General features: G+C 36.6%; 1 protein-coding gene across 16 annotated transcripts in view; it reads right to left on the bottom strand.

Moving 5' to 3' along the window:
* SALL1 (spalt like transcription factor 1) overlaps positions 1-17,432 on the bottom strand; it is a 247,433-nt gene that overhangs the window by 94,583 nt on the left and 135,418 nt on the right. For all 16 annotated transcript variants that reach the window (XM_054199755.1, XM_054199754.1, XM_054199756.1 and 13 more), the window contains one exon: positions 13,346-13,460. The gene's annotated coding sequence lies outside the window, so the exon portion shown is untranslated. The remainder of the gene's footprint in view (positions 1-13,345; positions 13,461-17,432) is intronic.

Below are 17,432 nucleotides of genomic sequence, written 5' to 3'. Positions count from 1 at the left end.
TGGCAATATCCTCACTCCTGTATTTTTTCATTGTTACTGAACAGACCAGATTTCATGCCTGCTTCCTATATGATCTGAGCACCACAGAGAAATTGACTGTTAGGAAATATATTTCTGTGTATTCCAGAAACCAACAGTGCTTTTGTACCCAAGTAGCTGACATAGCTACTCACACAAGAAATATCCAAATACATGAATTTAAAGAGGGACGGGAAGAGGGAAACCATAGTTGCAGAAGCATAATGTTCAGAAATCTCAAGTGAGTGTGTACCTTTGAATTAACATTGTTGAGACAACCAGGCCTGCAGAGAGATGCAGGCCTGGTTGGGGAGAGACCAGCTCTACCATAAGATGACATTCACATGTTGCTTACTCTGAATAAAATAACATAAGTAATGCTTGTCTTCAGGACAGAGTGACCCTTGCTATCTACTCTATCATGCACACACTTACATTGCAGACTACTACTTACTGACACCGTCCAAGCACCCATGGTATCATAGCAGCCTAAGCAGAACATGCATTATATAGACTCAGAGGGTGGAAATATCAATATCATAAACACCGTAACTTCAAACTGCAAGAAATGATAGAAGGCCAGATTCATCCCTAAAGCTCTACTGAGGCAAATTCACCAGTGGTGTGACTTCAGGCCCAACCTCAAATCTGAATGTGTGAATTACATCTTTGGCACTCTCAACTAACAGACGCAGGCAAAACTCTGGGATCTTCAGCTACTGTTCAGATGATTAGATTCATTTTCATTGCTTTTTGATGACTGACTTACAACAAGTGAGGATGCAGAGTACATGAGGCGTTCAAAGAGGAGGTCTTGGGGAAAGGAAAAATACTCGATTGCTTAGCACATTTTATAGATAGGTCTGGAATACAGGATGTGGACATTGCAAGAGGCAAACAATGAGGTGACTGGCAGCAAAGAACTCTGAGCTGGAGCATATGTGAAGGTAAAACAGAATCGAAATAGTGAACCATCTGCTTTCTAATGAGAACAGCTCTACTTGTCAGCAAGATCCAGAAAAAATGATTTCTTAGTTGGAGTGTATAACCGAGGGAAGTAGCTTTTTTGCTATATGAGGTAATACACTCAAATGATGTATGACTTAGATAATAGTGTGGGTTAATGATCTTCAGCTGGATCAGGGAGTAAAACAAAGTAATTTCATAATACAGAACATGATGGATTAAATCATGTTAATACTGGGTATATACATTAAAGAAAATTATCTTTCTGGCATACTAAATGGCAAAATAAAAAGCACTTTTAGTAAGTTATATGATTAATTAGTCTGCCCTTTTATTTATGTACCATGATAAAGTAAAATGTACTACTTCTGGTTACCTCCCAGGCAATTATTCTCAAAGTTATATTGAATACACCAGCTTCATTGTATTGCACCAGTCCATCAGGAACTGCAAAGTAGGTCCCTGTCTTTGTTTTAAGTCAGGGGTTTTCTTTTTTCTCTCCCTTTCCTGTTCTCCTTGCTAGAGGTTATTGGGGTTTTGTTTTGTAGATTTTTTAACTCACCGAAACAGGACTTTGAACACAGTATGTTGATATATTGAAATAGTGTAAACATTGCTTTGTCTTGAGTACTATTAATTAGACAGAATGCAAAAAAATTACAATGAGTGGAAAGTTATAGCTCGGATGTAATTCAAGCAATTATTTAAATATGAGAATGCAAATGCTTCAAAGTCCATCCCAATTCTGAGCTTTTTCATTTCCTGCCTTCACAACTTAGCTGCGTATTTTGCAAATTTCCATGAGATTTCCAAAGGTTTAATCACATCCAGAGTATTTTAGAAAGAAGCTGGAAATGGATTTTCAAAGGAGATTTCAAATTAAAGTAAAAATCTCAAGTTTCAGAAATAATGGTTCTTACAGAGGGAAGAATATTATTTTTGAGAACCAGGTCTCATTTTACATTCTTTTCAGAAGTTATGCAAATGATGTAAGACACAGAAGTTTCCTCTACTACCAAATTTACCTGAAAGGAAGAAAAGCTATTGTTAGCACTGAATTTACTTCTTTCTTAACATCTTTTGAGCCTGTAGAAAGTGGTAAAATGCAGGAGTTAATGAAAAGTCCATTTCAATGATCTTTAAAAAAACAAAACAAAACAAAAGATTTAGCAAGCTGGGGGTGTTTTTCTGTTCTATTAGGCATTCACATAGTTCCTCCTCAAGCTAGATTGCCTTAGACAGATGGACTGGACAACAGGGAAAATCTGAAAGACCAGACCTGGACAATTTTCTAATGCTAAATTCAGAATTCAGGTGGAAAGTGTCTTTGACAGAGAGAAACGTGTTTCTGCAAGGGGCCCAGCACTTACATGGACTTATTCTGTTTCACAGACTTGCACTGAAAAGTGACTTCTGATTCTAAAACACTAGGCTGAAGGAAATTACTTTAAAAAAAGAACTAGCTAAGAACAACTACCTTTTTTTTTTATTTTTTTAAGCTAGTGCCAGACATCTGTCTACTACTGCAAGTGCTTTGAATTTCTGCATTAAATACTCCTGATGTTCTAATTCTTGATTCTCTCACACAGAGTCTACCCGCTGATACAGAGTCAGTATTTGCTGACTAATCTTTTGTTTGAAACATCACTAACGCCTTCTTCCGACTCTGGGTTTTTTCCCACTGCAATATGAAATTAATTAAATCATGGTAAATATGAATCCATATATTTTCAGTATTTATTCCATCTGTGTATTTTGCCTTTATGTGCTAGCAAAGAAAATGCTCTGTCACCCAGCTCTACTAAGGCACTTTCTACATCATCCGTATTTCAGTGTGTGTGACTGCAGTAAGGGTGTTCTTTTCTCCTATAGCGGTGTCCTATGTTTAATTCTCATCACCATTCGAGGTGTACTGTGCAGTTTGCAGCCCTCTCAAATTTCTGTTTAGTGTGGAAAAAGGCACATAAATTTTCCTCTGTCGAAGGCATCATGTTAATATCACCCTTCTCGATGATCAATGCTTCCCAAAATTATTCTGTACATCTTTTCTAAATGTTCCTTATTATTCTAAGGAGGATCATAAAGGCATTAACTAAGACAACTTTTGCACACTACTCAGCAGTATCACATCTGTACTACTTTTTGAAGGGAGCACGTTTATGATAAATATTTGCTTTATTTCAACAATTTATTCCAATAAAGCCGATAGCTGTTAATGGTTGTTTATATTATGTATTTCTAAGCAGCTTTTCAGCCTAGAAATACTACATAGATACTGCCTAGAAATTCCAAATAGATACTGAAATTATAAATAGAAAGAACCCGACCACATATTTACAACTAGTAAATAAACTTTAAAACAGATTTTTTTAAGGCATGTGAATTATTAGTTGCTGGTGAGACTGCTGCGAGAATATAGAAAATGGGTGAAATGTATCACAGAAAAACAGCGTATAAGCACAGCTCTTTCAAAGCGTTGGTCTAAAATAACATTCAATTATTGCTACATTTTAACCTTTGAAGGATATAACACCATGTAAAAGTGTGACTTTAAAATTAGTGTTTGCAAGTGCCTGTGATTTAGGTGAGGGGTTTTAGCAAGCAGCAGGTTTTAAAACTAAAATTACATTAATTTATCTGCTGCAATAAAATTAGCTAGATTAGTTATTGTTCAAACTGATTTGTTACACAAAAGAACAGCTTTTATATTACAACAAAAAAAATTAAAAAAAATCTGAGAGAAGTGCTTGTGCTCTTGTACTCCATTACTGTTGGCACGACTCAACTAGAAATGCAAGATATGTATAAAGAGTAATTTTGTCTCATTAAATGACAACACTAGTGGTTCCTCTTCATCTCCTTAATTCATTTCTTATAGTTTTTCTTGTCACATGCTCTTGTTTTATGGCTTACTAACTTGCAAGTTATTGTCGTAATTTATGGTCAAAATTGAGTGGTAGCAAATCACAGAATATTTTCATTGATTACCCTAAATTGTCTAATCTCCTGTATGTTTTTAGGACTTGATTGGGTGGTATTTACTGATTGCCTTCATCTAATTTAAAAATCAATCAATAGCAACAATGAGAGGTGGTGGATAAATCGAGTCTAATGCAGCATAACTGCAGCAAATATCCATCAAAGGCTCATTCTCAATCAAATTTGTGGGAAGTTTTAATACATAAACCAAAACGTCTAAAAGCCTTACTTCTAGAGCACATCATTTTAAAATTGTGCTCTGCAATGTGACATCTTATTGCTCTTATGCTGTCTATTTAGGGCGGTTTTCCACTGCTAAAATGAACATATTTCACTACAATAAAACTGTAGCAAACAAGAAAAAAAATGTCATCAGCTTTGGTTTAAAGGCACTTTGTTCCATCTTCCTCAATATTATCTGTATATAATAATGGAAATTAACATAACATCAGTTTTTCATATAAACTGTGTGCATTTTCCCCGAGATAAACATTCTAATAGGTGTCTTGATGGGAAATATGTTTTCTACATTGAGAAATCAATTCATTAAAGTTGTTCCTTACATCATTCTTTTTTTAAAGCATAATTTATTTCCTAAAGTTTTGGATAGCAAATATGAAAGAAACTGTCCGGAAGGCAGCAGTATTCTCATTGCTTGACACTATCAGGGCAAAGACACTTTGTGCAGCAAAGAAGGACAGAGAGTCCTTCTTTTCTTTTCCAAGTGATGGCAGTACAAATGAAAAATGCTTCTTTCTGATTTGTCATGAGAAAATGTGACACAAAAAAACCACTTTATTTTTGAACTAGGTGCGGACCTCCAGTTTACATTAACTCAAAATAGGTTTTCTGTAGGCACATAGAGGTAAACAGTTATGTAAACTGAGGTCAGAACTATGCCGTCATTTACGAATGGATGAGGAGCTAGTTCAATAGCCTGGAAAAACAAATTAAAACTGGCCTCTATTCTTGGAAGAATTTTAATCCATATGCAAAAAGAAGTATTTAGTATAAGAATTTACTCAGTAAATATTCAATATAGATAGCTAAGGAGATTTAGCTTTTATTTCTTGACTACATGGGACATATGATGCTATATACTTTTTGGGCAATAGAAGGTCTTGTCTTGTGCCAGTGAAGGAAAGAATCTTGGGTGTTTGGGGCTTTTCTGCATTTTTGCATTAATTTGATTTTAATTTGAGTCAAGGTTGCCCATTAGTAGATAAACATTCTTTTTCACTGCATTTAAATTCGAACATATAAGATAATGAGTGCAGCCAGGGAACAAATTCTGAAGTGTTACATAAGAAGACAGAACTGAATTTCACCAAAGATGTCCATTAAGCAGAACTTTGAAAGAAAAAGCACATATCCATTCCTAAATATTGAAAAAGGACAAGGGTTCTCAATTAATCAGAACCCAAACACTGAAGCTGCACACATCAAGACCTGGAAATTCTTTGCTTTGTGTTAACTTTACAGCTGACCACTCTCTCCGAGACAGGTATCAACACACGTGATTCTCAATTTTTGCATAATCCAGATGAAAAAAACAGCAAGGAGCTTTATCATCCTGCTATCACAGTCATATTTTCTTTCAAGTGCTAAATGTCTCTCATATTTGTAAGGATTGTTCTTATTAATATTATTTTCTTTCCCGTCTACAATTTGGATTTTGCCTGGGATTAAAAGAACAATGGGACAGTGCTGAGGTGTCAAAGCAGGGACTTTCCTCTCAAGTCTGCTACCCTTTCTAACCAAAAGAAGGAAGGGTAAGGCATCTTATGGTTTTCGCTCTTGAGAAAACAAGGTCTAAGAGCTTTGGATGGTTCTGAATTCAACCAGAAGAAAATTCCATGTTTTGGCACTTATCTAAAGAAAGTACAAGTTACATGTCTACAATCCACCACTACTAGAAACAAAACTGCGGATATGTACCAGACAGGGCAACCACCACCACTCTGGAAAATAATTCTTCTGTTCCAATCAATTTTAAAGTATCCTTTGCTGCTAAACACTCTTGAAAAATCTCTGGCCCAAGCAACAGATCACAGCACATATTACAAATATAAAAGACAACCACCAAAGAGAACCCTACCAGCAGTCCGCTGTTTATTAAAATTCTGACATTCTGAGATATCTTCTTGCCAAGGGCCCTCTTACAATGACATCTGTACACTTGTCATTACATCGCAGTTCACATTACTTACATAAACATGCCACAGGGAAACCATGACTGATATAATTTTTATAAGATTGAAAGGTAGCCGTTGTGATCATTAAAACAAACCTGAGAGAGCCTTCCTGATGATGGAATAGATTCAGTTACTTCTTCCTTCTTTGTGGGTCATTAGTTAAAAAGGGGAAGGTGGGGGAGGAGGGAGAGAAGGCCATATACTGCAGGTGTTTTATCCTTTGTAAGGAGACTGCACTGAGACAAATGATTCTAGCTGGCATTTTGTACACACCGGAGATTGCTTATCGATCCAGATCAGAATATTCAGGCTGGCCCCGGGGAAAAGGCAGAGTATTTTCTGAGGGAGTTAATAACGTGGCAGCTGAGCTGTCTTGTCCAATTCACTGAACCTAGGGCTCTAATCAGGCCAGAGTTTCTTATTTTGAGAAATCTTGCCATATGTGTCTGCTAGCTGCCTTCCACTCTATTGGACCAGTGACAGTGATTGAAATGACAGCCTATAGATAGAGCCTAATCAAATTGTTTATTATCAGCCTAAATCAATATGTATAGATTGTGGAAACATCACTGTCATGCCATGGAAAAGTCATACTAATACTACATGCTCCAGGTGTAATTCTAAAATGTATTTTTCCATCCTAAATTACATCTGAATTTAACACAGTAAAGGAAATTATAATGGTGTATGAGACAGTAAAAAATATAAGTTTACTCATTTCAATAAAACAATATTAAGGATTAATGTTAAAATACCGTGTTGTGCACCACTTAAATAAGTTAGCATGTTCTCTGTACAGAAGAGGGGCAATAGAGTTGTGGGAAAGGAAAACGAGATTGAAAAGAGAAGTGTTTTGCCTTTTGTATAGGTAGGGAAAAATCTCAGAGAGATCTGTGTAAGCATATTCTGCAGCATAAATCAAATTCCAACACACTGAAAAAGCAAGTTTTGAGGCATCCAGACTACAGAAATGAAACATACAGTAGTGTGAATCCCTTCGGATAACACAAATATTCCTCCTAAAAGCCTTCCAAAGAGCTTGGACCTTGAAGTCTACTGATTTGATAGGGAGGCTAGTAGGGCAAACAACTTGCATTCTGAGTTTAGGAAAGAGAGACTGAGTGCAAGCATCTAAAATTTAACCCAAGAGTTGGTTTCATAAAACTATTTGTATCTTCTGAAGACTCTTGGACACTCTTTTTGCACAGAAAAGATATAAATGCATTATATGTAAAAAAGTAAAAAATATTTAATAATATTCAGTGATTCAGATTCTACAGGCTTAGTTAACTTCTCAACCAGAATCATGCAAGCACTGAAAAATGAGACAAAGAAGAGATATTCCTGAGGGCATGGCACTGGATGGAAGTCTCTCAGACTTGGGAGAGGACCAATAATCTTTTTGGCTCTGTGAAGCTCAGCTGAGCAGTACGCATGTAAAATTCTTCTCTAGTGTAATTGACCATTGAAATGGATAATTACTCGAGTGCTTGTGGCCCAACAAGAGTCAGCTGTGTGGTTTGTAACTTTTGAAGTAGGTCTACTGGCAGAATTTTGCACTACCTAATATGTCCTGTGGAATAATTTATTGCCTTGCTCGTCAGAAAAGAATTTTCAGAACTATTTTAAAGGACTCTGGCAAGGTAAAGGGGCCGTAACCTTAGACTAAATTATACTTTTTGCGCCGAAGAATGGTGTAAAGTAACCTTCAGGTTAATTAATCTTTGCAGTGCAATACATTCCTGTTTGAATATCATTTATGTTGTGTGATTATTGGGTCAAGTCAAACATATAACAACTTGTAGCATTACAGCATATGTGTTAATAAAAATAATATTGCCTTGTGGGTTGTACTGATTTAAAGAGGTATGTTTTTCCTTGGATAAAATGTACTTTTCTTACTGTGTGCATTCAAAGCTCTCCAAACAGCAATTATCTTTGGCTGACTGATTCTAGGAATTTTCCTATTACATTCAAAATAAGAATTTCTTCACTGCCATTTTAAGAAATGAACGTACTTATTCAGCAGAAAACTGTATCTTTAGGTATATGCTTAAGTACCTTCTGAGTCAGGAAAGAGGTTAAACAGATGCATATCCTTAAGTTCTAAATGATTTCAGTGGTACTTTGTCTTAAGTTTTGAACACACTTGCGGCATACTCATAGCAAAGCATACAATATGAATACAAGTGGCTGAGTTCGGCCTAAAGCTGGTACAAAAACAGATTTTAACATTACTTTTAAAGTGTTTTGACTAAAATCCTGCAAAGCACTTAAGTTTATGCACAGTGCTGATTTAACTATCTCAGTTTGTAGTTACACTGGTGCAATTTCCTAGCATAGATCCAGTTCTGCTAGTATTTATCTTGGCATAATGTAGCAAGACACTTTTACAGAAATGAATGCCACTGAAAGACATGGAAGAATAGGGCAAACGTGCAAGAGATAATACTAAAATTGAATAAACTGAAAATCCAACAGCTGAAGGGGCATAAGAAATGGAAAATATCTACTAAATGAAAATATTCTGTCAGCTTTCTTCAAAGGCACAGTGAAGCATTCTGAAATTTTAAAGTCACATATTCTCTCCCCCAGGGGTCTGCCCTGTTCCCTAAAGGTGGAACACCTGCCTGGTGATGAATTTCATTTGCACGGTAAGAACAGTATCACTAGGTCCTCTGCCCTCTTTGACATGGCAGTTAGAATCCATGCAATGAATGAAGCCAGAAAAATTTCATGGTTTTCAGCACAGTGGTTCAGCCATTGTAGTTGAAGACTATTTTTGAAAACTGTATTTTCCTCCTTCAACAAAAATCTTTTGATAATGCTGGAAGAACATTATTCCCTTTTTCCCCATCCCATATCAGCGATGGACAGGCAGAATCCTGCCAAACACAATTTTCCCAGGAAGTGACTCACTAATTGTGTACCCTTTTCTGGGTCCGTGACTTGAGACTGCAGAGTTTGCTACTGAGCAGCACCACACTGAGCCATTAGGGCTCCAAATTAAATGGCATATGATGTCAATAGCGAGAATGCTAAATCACCTGCAAAATCAGAACGTTGAGGGGTTTTTTGAACTGGGAATTTGCTGTGAAATACATATTACATTTTTGACTGGTACTCGTTTCAAGTTAAAGATGATTTTGGCCTTAATTTACGTGTGTAGTTTTGTGCTTGAGACATACCACTGTATCTAACACCATGGCAACAAATTCACTGCTGATCATGAAATACACCACCACTTGATCACGAGACTTCTGATCTACTCCAATAATATCTGACAAACATATTTGACCCATATTTCTCAAATATAGGTACTGAGATATTTTTATTATTCTGTGTGACTGTTGAAATGGTTGTCTTACCTTTTGCACCTTGAAGTCATTTATTACCTACTTACGTTATTTGAAACTCTTTGTCAATCCTTTAAAACCTTCAACAGACCATTGATGGCATTTCTCAGCACACTTTTGCCAATGTGTCTATTCACACATGAATTTGCTTCACAAATAATAGCTCCTTCCAGATAGTGTGGATGTATACTGTAAGACCCATTGAGCTGGATATGCTCTAATTGTTGGGTTGAAACATGGAAACCTACTTTAGGTTCTGTATGGCATGCAGTAAAATCCCTGTTACAGTCTTTCACTCTGATAAGACTACATCATTTTTGTATCATTTTTTTTGCTTTTTGTTAAATCTTAATGCAGCCAAATGACTCAAGAGAAGAGAATACACATTTTTTTTCCTTTTCAAGGGATCTTCAAGGGAAGAGTTTGACCACAAAGATGGGTGATAAAAATGAAAAAGAAAAATTACCTTATTATGTATTATTTACAATGCACAATAGACGTCAACAGCATCACCGTTATCCAGCTTTCCAACACTTGTTTCTCAGCTATGGGTATCGCATACTGATGGGAAACATACCTAATAGCCTAGTACTACCTTGGGAAAGGCCTGTGTCTAAGACCCTCCTATAAAACTAGTAAAATTCTTATTTATACCACACTTAGTGTTTCTGTTATTCCATTTCCCTAGGTCCATTCATTTTCTTTTTGGTTATTTCTGTTATGGGCTGATTTGCTTTATCTTTGTGCTAAATGGGATGTAAAACTAAGCACTACTGATACAAGTTCTACAGGTTTATTTGTTGCTTTTTTTCACCTTGCTTCGTACAAACAGCAAACATATTAAGATATTAAAATATTCTATTTATTATTTTCAGTGATCTCTACTATGCCTTAAGTAATTGCTCTAATTTTCTACACAAAATAATACTGACAAAATTAAGAATAGAAGTTTAGCCTCTAGCAATCCACTATCAGTTTTCATGGATACCATAAAGAATCTAACAACTTCCCTTTTTGTCATATGAACCATATAGCCAGTCACTCTAAGATTAGGTAGATTGCTCCAATACCAAAAAATGAACCCCTATGTTGAACTACTACTGGTTTTTTTTCAGTTTCACTGTGATGTTGCTAACTAAATCCAGTAATGTCACAACAAAGCCTTACTTGTGCTTCAGCTCAGGAACTTTGCAACCTAAATGTCAGAACTAAAAAATTACTATTCCAATAAGAAGGGACAATATAGTATAATATAGCCCCATGCCCCACAAAACCTCTACACATAGTACTGTTTCACTTCAGATGCACAAATAATTGATGCACTGTACAAATCAGGCCTGCAAATAGGTTTGCCTTCCAAACTGTGCTTCAAACCTCATTACATTTAATAGTTCCGTACCAAAATGCCAAGTCCCTCAACAAATACTCTGGCCAGATTTACGTACTTCAAAAAAATCGTACTGAAACAGAGAAACATGGAAGAGTGTAATATTAGAAAGTTCTAAATTCCAACTACACTTTAGCAGCAGAAAGGGTGGTTAATCAAGAACTGTGATGGTGAACTTTTGGAAGAAAGAGTTTAAGAAGTGATAGCCATTCCAACAGTGCTGTGTCATGCTGCTAGGCTTAATTGCACCACCTTGTCTCCATCAACTGGAAAAACACTTGCTGTGCTGTTTGCAGATAGTGCTGGCATCCATTCTTCTGCATATCCTGCATTCCCACTCTCTGTGTGGAGATACTTATAGCAGAGATGACATGTGAGCCCTTGACAGTCCAGATATACTTCCGGACAGCTAATCCTACTTTGCTTTAACACAAGATACAGTGGTAGTGACCACGCTGATCTAACACGTTAAGACAAATCTGTAGAAGGGTAAATCAGTATCAGTATCTTTATTTCGCACCAGAAGGAGGCGCGTACAAATTTAAAATTAAAACAAAAAACAAAACAAAAAAAAAACAAAAAAAAGAAAAAGAGAGACTTCTGAAATACTTTGTAAAGCTTACCTTGATAAACACTAAGGAGAAATCCAGAGATTTTGTCTGCAGAGAGAAAATTGTCTAAATTGTCTGGAAAAACTCATTGACCCAGTCAAACTGCGTGAAGCTTATGATCAAATACAGCCCCGGGCTCTCCAGCTTTATGTGCTTGTGCATCTTGCTCAGAACACATAGTCCAGTGAAAAAACCACTATTTTACTGTGATAAACACTACAACAGAATAGTGAGAGTTGCTCTTCTTTAGGTGGCTTGGAAACCTTACATTCAAGGTTTGTTAGGTGTAAATTTATAGACACCACATGCAAAGAATGTTAAGTTTTCATTATTCAATTATTTTAAGTAGAACGATGAGTACATCAATGGTACAGCAATACAAATTAATCAAAGAAGAAAAAGTTATGTAATTAAAGCTGAGCAGTGAGAATGATGAATTAACAGGTAGACAAAACTTCTGCAATGCATATTCAAGAGCCTGGGTAATTAGGTGTAGCTGTAGAAAGATTTTTAATGTGCCCTTTATTCTATATCTATGAAATCTACTTCACTGAGAAATCAAGTGCATTGTTTTTGTGGATCACTGTGGACAACTACAAAAAACTAGGGAGGAAAGACAGTCCTGTGATTGAGAGCATGGAACAGGAGATAAGAAGCCTCTTGAATCTTATGACTTCCTTTGTAGCTCTAGGCAAATGACTTAATTTCCCACCTGTACAGGAATTTGACAATCCTTCTGTCTGCTTATGTGGGCTAGGAGGACATATATGTTAAGAATGCTCAGATGGAGAGCATAGGAATGAGTAATAGTATCATTCCATGTATAAAACTACTGAACTCACTATAACACAAGTGTTCGATATAATCAAAGCTAGCACATACCCTGACCTCTGTCTCTACTATCATAAATATGTGTGTTTGCAAAATTCCTGCATATGCTTCCTCGCCATTATTAGGCAGAAACTTGTATTTTACTCACTAGACATTCTCAGGTGGTCTCACCTGTGGAAGCCCAACTAAGCTTGTACTCAATTCTGCAAAGTGCTCAGTGTTGTCAGTGTTGGGTCTGTGTGAGAGGATCTGAATTTCTACAGCACCTCTGAATGTCAGGCAAAGGTTAAGTTTAACCTTGTGACATTAGTACCTCCTCCAGACAGTGTTTTAGATCATCTAGTTCAGGCCTCCATTCTGATTTGCTTTCACAACCCTCTTATATACCCCTTTTCTGTGTTGACTATAGCAAAGTCAGAATCACTAAGCATAAATTATTCTTTTTGAACACTCCCAGGCCACTTCCAAAAATTGGCATCTAAATTTATACTAGCATAACTTCCAAGGTGGAGAGATGAAACTAACAAAATTAATCTGATGAAACTGTACTCCTTAAGTCACAATAGCTTGTTTGTTTTTTTAAAATCCAGATTCTGGTTTAGGTTTGGCAGCACATAATTTCTGGATAAGAAAAAGCCACCTTGTCTGCTTTGACAATAGCATAATAAATTATTAGCCTGCCATAACAACAGAATGGAGGAGAAGGGCATAGAACATCAGCTTGAATCAAAACATTGATGAGGCAACCTATTTAAAGTGATCTAATTCTTTATGTCTCTGAAAATATTTACTGCTCCTCCTCCCTCAGGCTTTGTCTTCCTGCAATGATTTCAAGTTTTTTCAGATAGAGATGCAGTCATTTCTGCTCTGACTCTGACCTGATCCTTAAAACTTGAAGTTTTACAAATATTTTGCTCAGTAAAGCACAGTGATCAAAGCTTCTTACTCTAAAACATTCATTCTATCAGGGGTTTATAGTGAAAAGTTATATAAGATCCTTACCTGAATGCATGTGGATTTGACTGGAACTTTCTCTCAGACCCTCTAAGGTGCCATTGTATGGATGGAAGATCAGTTTTACGTTTATCCTCTTGTTTCTCCGAAACTGCCAGTGAGCCTGTGAAACAAGGAGCATGCCAAGTAATTAGAAAACCAACCACTGCCAACTGTCTATTACCCTATGCCTTTTCTACAAGAAACAAAGCATATGCCATGCTGGCAGTACTTCAGACAGTTAATACAAAAAGCTCTCAAGGGTTTTCATCAGTCTTCAACTTAAATAACAAACACCATAGTTTATAATATGGTAGCTAGAGCTGGGCCCTACAAGGAGCACATAACCTTTGAGTACTTAGTATACAGCACTAACAATGAAAACCGTAGTAGAACAGTTTTTCTTAGTCGGAAGACTTCTCTCTTTAGGCTGAAGCCCAGCCAGATTCCAATCCCATAAACTAGGGCTTCAATCTTCATAGAAAGTTGTATTTCTGTAACAAACGTATTAACAGGAGAAGACTTTTGCCTCCAGGCTCTCATTGTTAGATTACTCTTTACATTAGATTGTCACAGAAAAGACTTTGTAAAAAGTAAAAGATCTGAAAGGTAATGTCAGAGGAAATGATAGTTAGTGACTGATAGGAATCCAGGAGAAAGTCCACAGGATATCATCTGGGAAAAAAGGTAGCAATATTTCATAAAAACTCTACAATGTGAAAAGAGGGAAAAGAGGATTCTCCTTATGAAAACTAAACAGTAGCAAACTCTTTAAGGGCTCACATTGCAAAGGATCTTTTTCTGCTTGAAATACTCAGATCATTAATATTAAGTATTGCTTCTGTACCTCTTTGAGGAATTCCAGTGTTACACAGGTGCTAGTTCAACACACTGCGAGAGAGTTATGATGACTTTGTCTTTCAGATAGCTAAGTCACTGAGGCCTATATACTCCTGAGTGCTGCTCCTGAGGGTGAAGCTCAGCACACGGAGAACCACTGGAGATAGGTCTGAAAGGTGCATCCTTTTCCAGTCCCCGGCCATAGCCCTGTCATAGCTGGTGAGGCAGTGCTGGGACTGCTGTCAGATTTTCTCAAAATGGTGTCAGGAAATGAAGGTACTGTTCCCATCTCAAACACAGTTCAAGAATTAGACAATGAAACGCATACTGCTGTCAATAAAATTTTGGCCAAAGTCAGGAAAATGTCTGGCGAGAACATTGTAAAAGGAACTGAAAATACTCTCCAGGTGAGAAGGAAAGATCCTATTCCTAGCCAAGGATTACATGTAGAAAACACATCACAGAGTTGTGCCTCAGCTAATGCTATATGAACTGTGACAGACTACCTTGTAGTACATTCACACACGCGTTTTCCAGTTGCATCACTAAGGAAGTATTCACTGTTTCTACAAACAGATGATTGAATACATTGTAACAGAGACTCCAGGCAAATTATTCAGTACATTTCTAACAAGCTGTTAATAGCTACAGATTCAAAAAGCTGAATTACTCCATAATAATTATTTGCTGTTGGATTCACCTTACCATCCTCTATTTATTTGCAGTGATGTAAGGTTTACCTTGGCCAGGTAAATTAAAAACAGTTATCTGCTTTCTACTAGAATTGTTAAACTTCTCAAAATTACTTCACTTTTCTAACCATGTTCAGCCCCACGGCAGTTAACGTTCTCTAATACAGTGCTTTCCCTTAACACACTAGGCTATAGTAGCTCAACTATGGAGTTTGAATTTCAACTGAGAAATCTTGCTTTCCAACCCTTATCATCTTCACTGTTGATGCCAAGCTGCACAGCTTGGCAGGTCACATCCTATGTCTATGACAAACGTGGGAACTGCTCTGTCTCCTGTCCCTGACATTGTGTAGTGCTCATATTCCATGCTTCCACTCTGGAAGCCACTGGAGTTCTGTTATGTTCTTGTATTTCTTTCCTGAGCTGTTGTCTGATGTTCCTACTTAAAATGTGGCTGATATTATTTTCAGTGGCACTGGCATGCTGGAAGTCAAATTTAGCAAAAACCTAAATAGGGAGGGCTATTACGGAATACCTGTCCCATGGCATAATGAGAAAATTAATTTCACTCCGTTCCTAGAAACGCATAACTGCTATGGAGGAGAATAACATCAAAGGTCACTATGAACTGTACGATTCTGAAAGGGAAATTTGAAAAAAAGGACTCACAAAAGATAAAAAAGAAAAGATAAAAAAAGAAATCCTTCCATCTAGCATTAATATATTCAAGGAAAACAATAATGCACATTCTTAACCAAACTTTGATACACATTCTCTTTGTAGTATTCCATATAGCTATACACACATTCATACAATGTGTCTTAAAAATAAACAAGCCAAAAGTAAAAAATGCAACTGCCAAAGAAAGGTTATTTATCTTCAAACTGTACTGGAGAAATTAGTCAAGGGCAATTCATGCATGTGAAAATATGATTTCTAACACTGCCAAGGTCGATAAGACCTCAGGGAGTAAATGCTAACCATACAAATCAAAGATGCCTAGAGGCAGTTTTGAAGATGAGTGGCAAGGCTTTAATAGTTTAAAAAAGCTTGTTAATAATACAAATGAATAAGCAATGATACAAGAAGAGCAAATAACTTGTTTATGAAAGGAACAAACCACTGCTAGATGTCTTTCTCTCCATGGATTGGATTGCCCAAGCCCCAAAATCACACGCTTCTCTCCCACATTTCTTTTCTGTCCTACAATTCCTGACATTATACCCTCTTAAACCAGAAAAAGCAGTGGCACTGAATCAGCCTGTTTAAGCAGATGGTTTACAAGGTTTTCGCTTGATTGCCTGAGCCTACCCTGCCCCATGACAAGGTCCCATCCCATACTTATGGTAGGGGTATATTCACAGAATTAAGTATCTGATTCTTTCTCCAGCCTGAAAAATAAATAAAGACTCCAACAAGTCTAAATGAATCCAAGCTGCTGAATTAGTCTGGTTTTAAAAATTTCATAAAAAGACAACTTCAGTGACCGAAGTACTTTTATAGGAGCATTTCACCTTTCCCCAAGATGTCTAAACAGAAATTCATTTTATCTGAAAATGCATACCGGTTACCAATTGATTTATTTTTTTGTTAAAAATTTTCCCATAGTAGATGAACAAAAAGCAAATGGCTTTTTTTTCTTCAATAATTGAAAATTGAAAATTTTTCATTTTAAGCCCAGGCTGTGAACTAAGAGAGTACTTTTGACTACCTGGCTCCAGAAGTGTCTTTGGTTGCCACTGTTGCAATATCTAAACATCTCTTAAGTTTCAAGTTGTCTTTTTCAAAACATTGAGTAAGTTAGAACATACATATTTCCCACAGAGCTCAGATATCTGAGATACACATCTACTCAAAGATATCTGAAATCAAAGTGATTTTTAAAACAACTTTTTGAAGCAGCTCAGTTTGAGTCATTAAAAATAGCATGAATTACTAACAGGATGATTTTGTTTCTGAGTCAGACCCTCCAAAACCTAAACAAAGATGAATTCAGAATAGAGCTGGCAATTAGAACTCACTGTGTATTTATTCGTTTCTATTAATAATTAACAGTAAATTTTTGAATGTTCTGGTATTGTGCTATTATCTCACATTTTAGAAAATACAATCCATGATAACATCCTTATTTTATCATTGAAGAGATTCGAAGCATTTTCTTACGTTGCTCTGTGTAGGTAAACTGGTAAGTTGCCACAACCCCTTTCATCACCAACTCTTCCCTTTCTCATGCTCCTACTAAAAATTCCCATGGCTGTTCCAGTCTACTCCTCTTCATGGTCATTGCTTTTTAATAGCTCTGTCATCTTTATATCAGAAAATAAAAAGAGGTTGACTAGATATGCAGATTTCTCTGATTTAGGGATAGGGTAATTAATCCAGCATATTCAGAACCTCAGCATGAGCAAGCAGCAAAAGTTAGAATAATGAGAAAATGAGGATGCCGTGGAGAGCAAATGAAAGTAGATGCTTACGGATCAGTTGAATACAGGGAGAAGGCTGTAACCCAAAGTCACGCAGCCAATTTAAATCTGTTGGAAAAGGGTGCAGGATGAAAAGAAGGC

This window comes from Rissa tridactyla, chromosome 4 (assembly GCF_028500815.1).
Source record: "Rissa tridactyla isolate bRisTri1 chromosome 4, bRisTri1.patW.cur.20221130, whole genome shotgun sequence".
NCBI lineage: Eukaryota > Metazoa > Chordata > Aves > Charadriiformes > Laridae > Rissa > Rissa tridactyla.
Note: the sequence above shows the minus strand (reverse complement) of the source record. Positions and strands in the feature narration are given on the sequence as shown.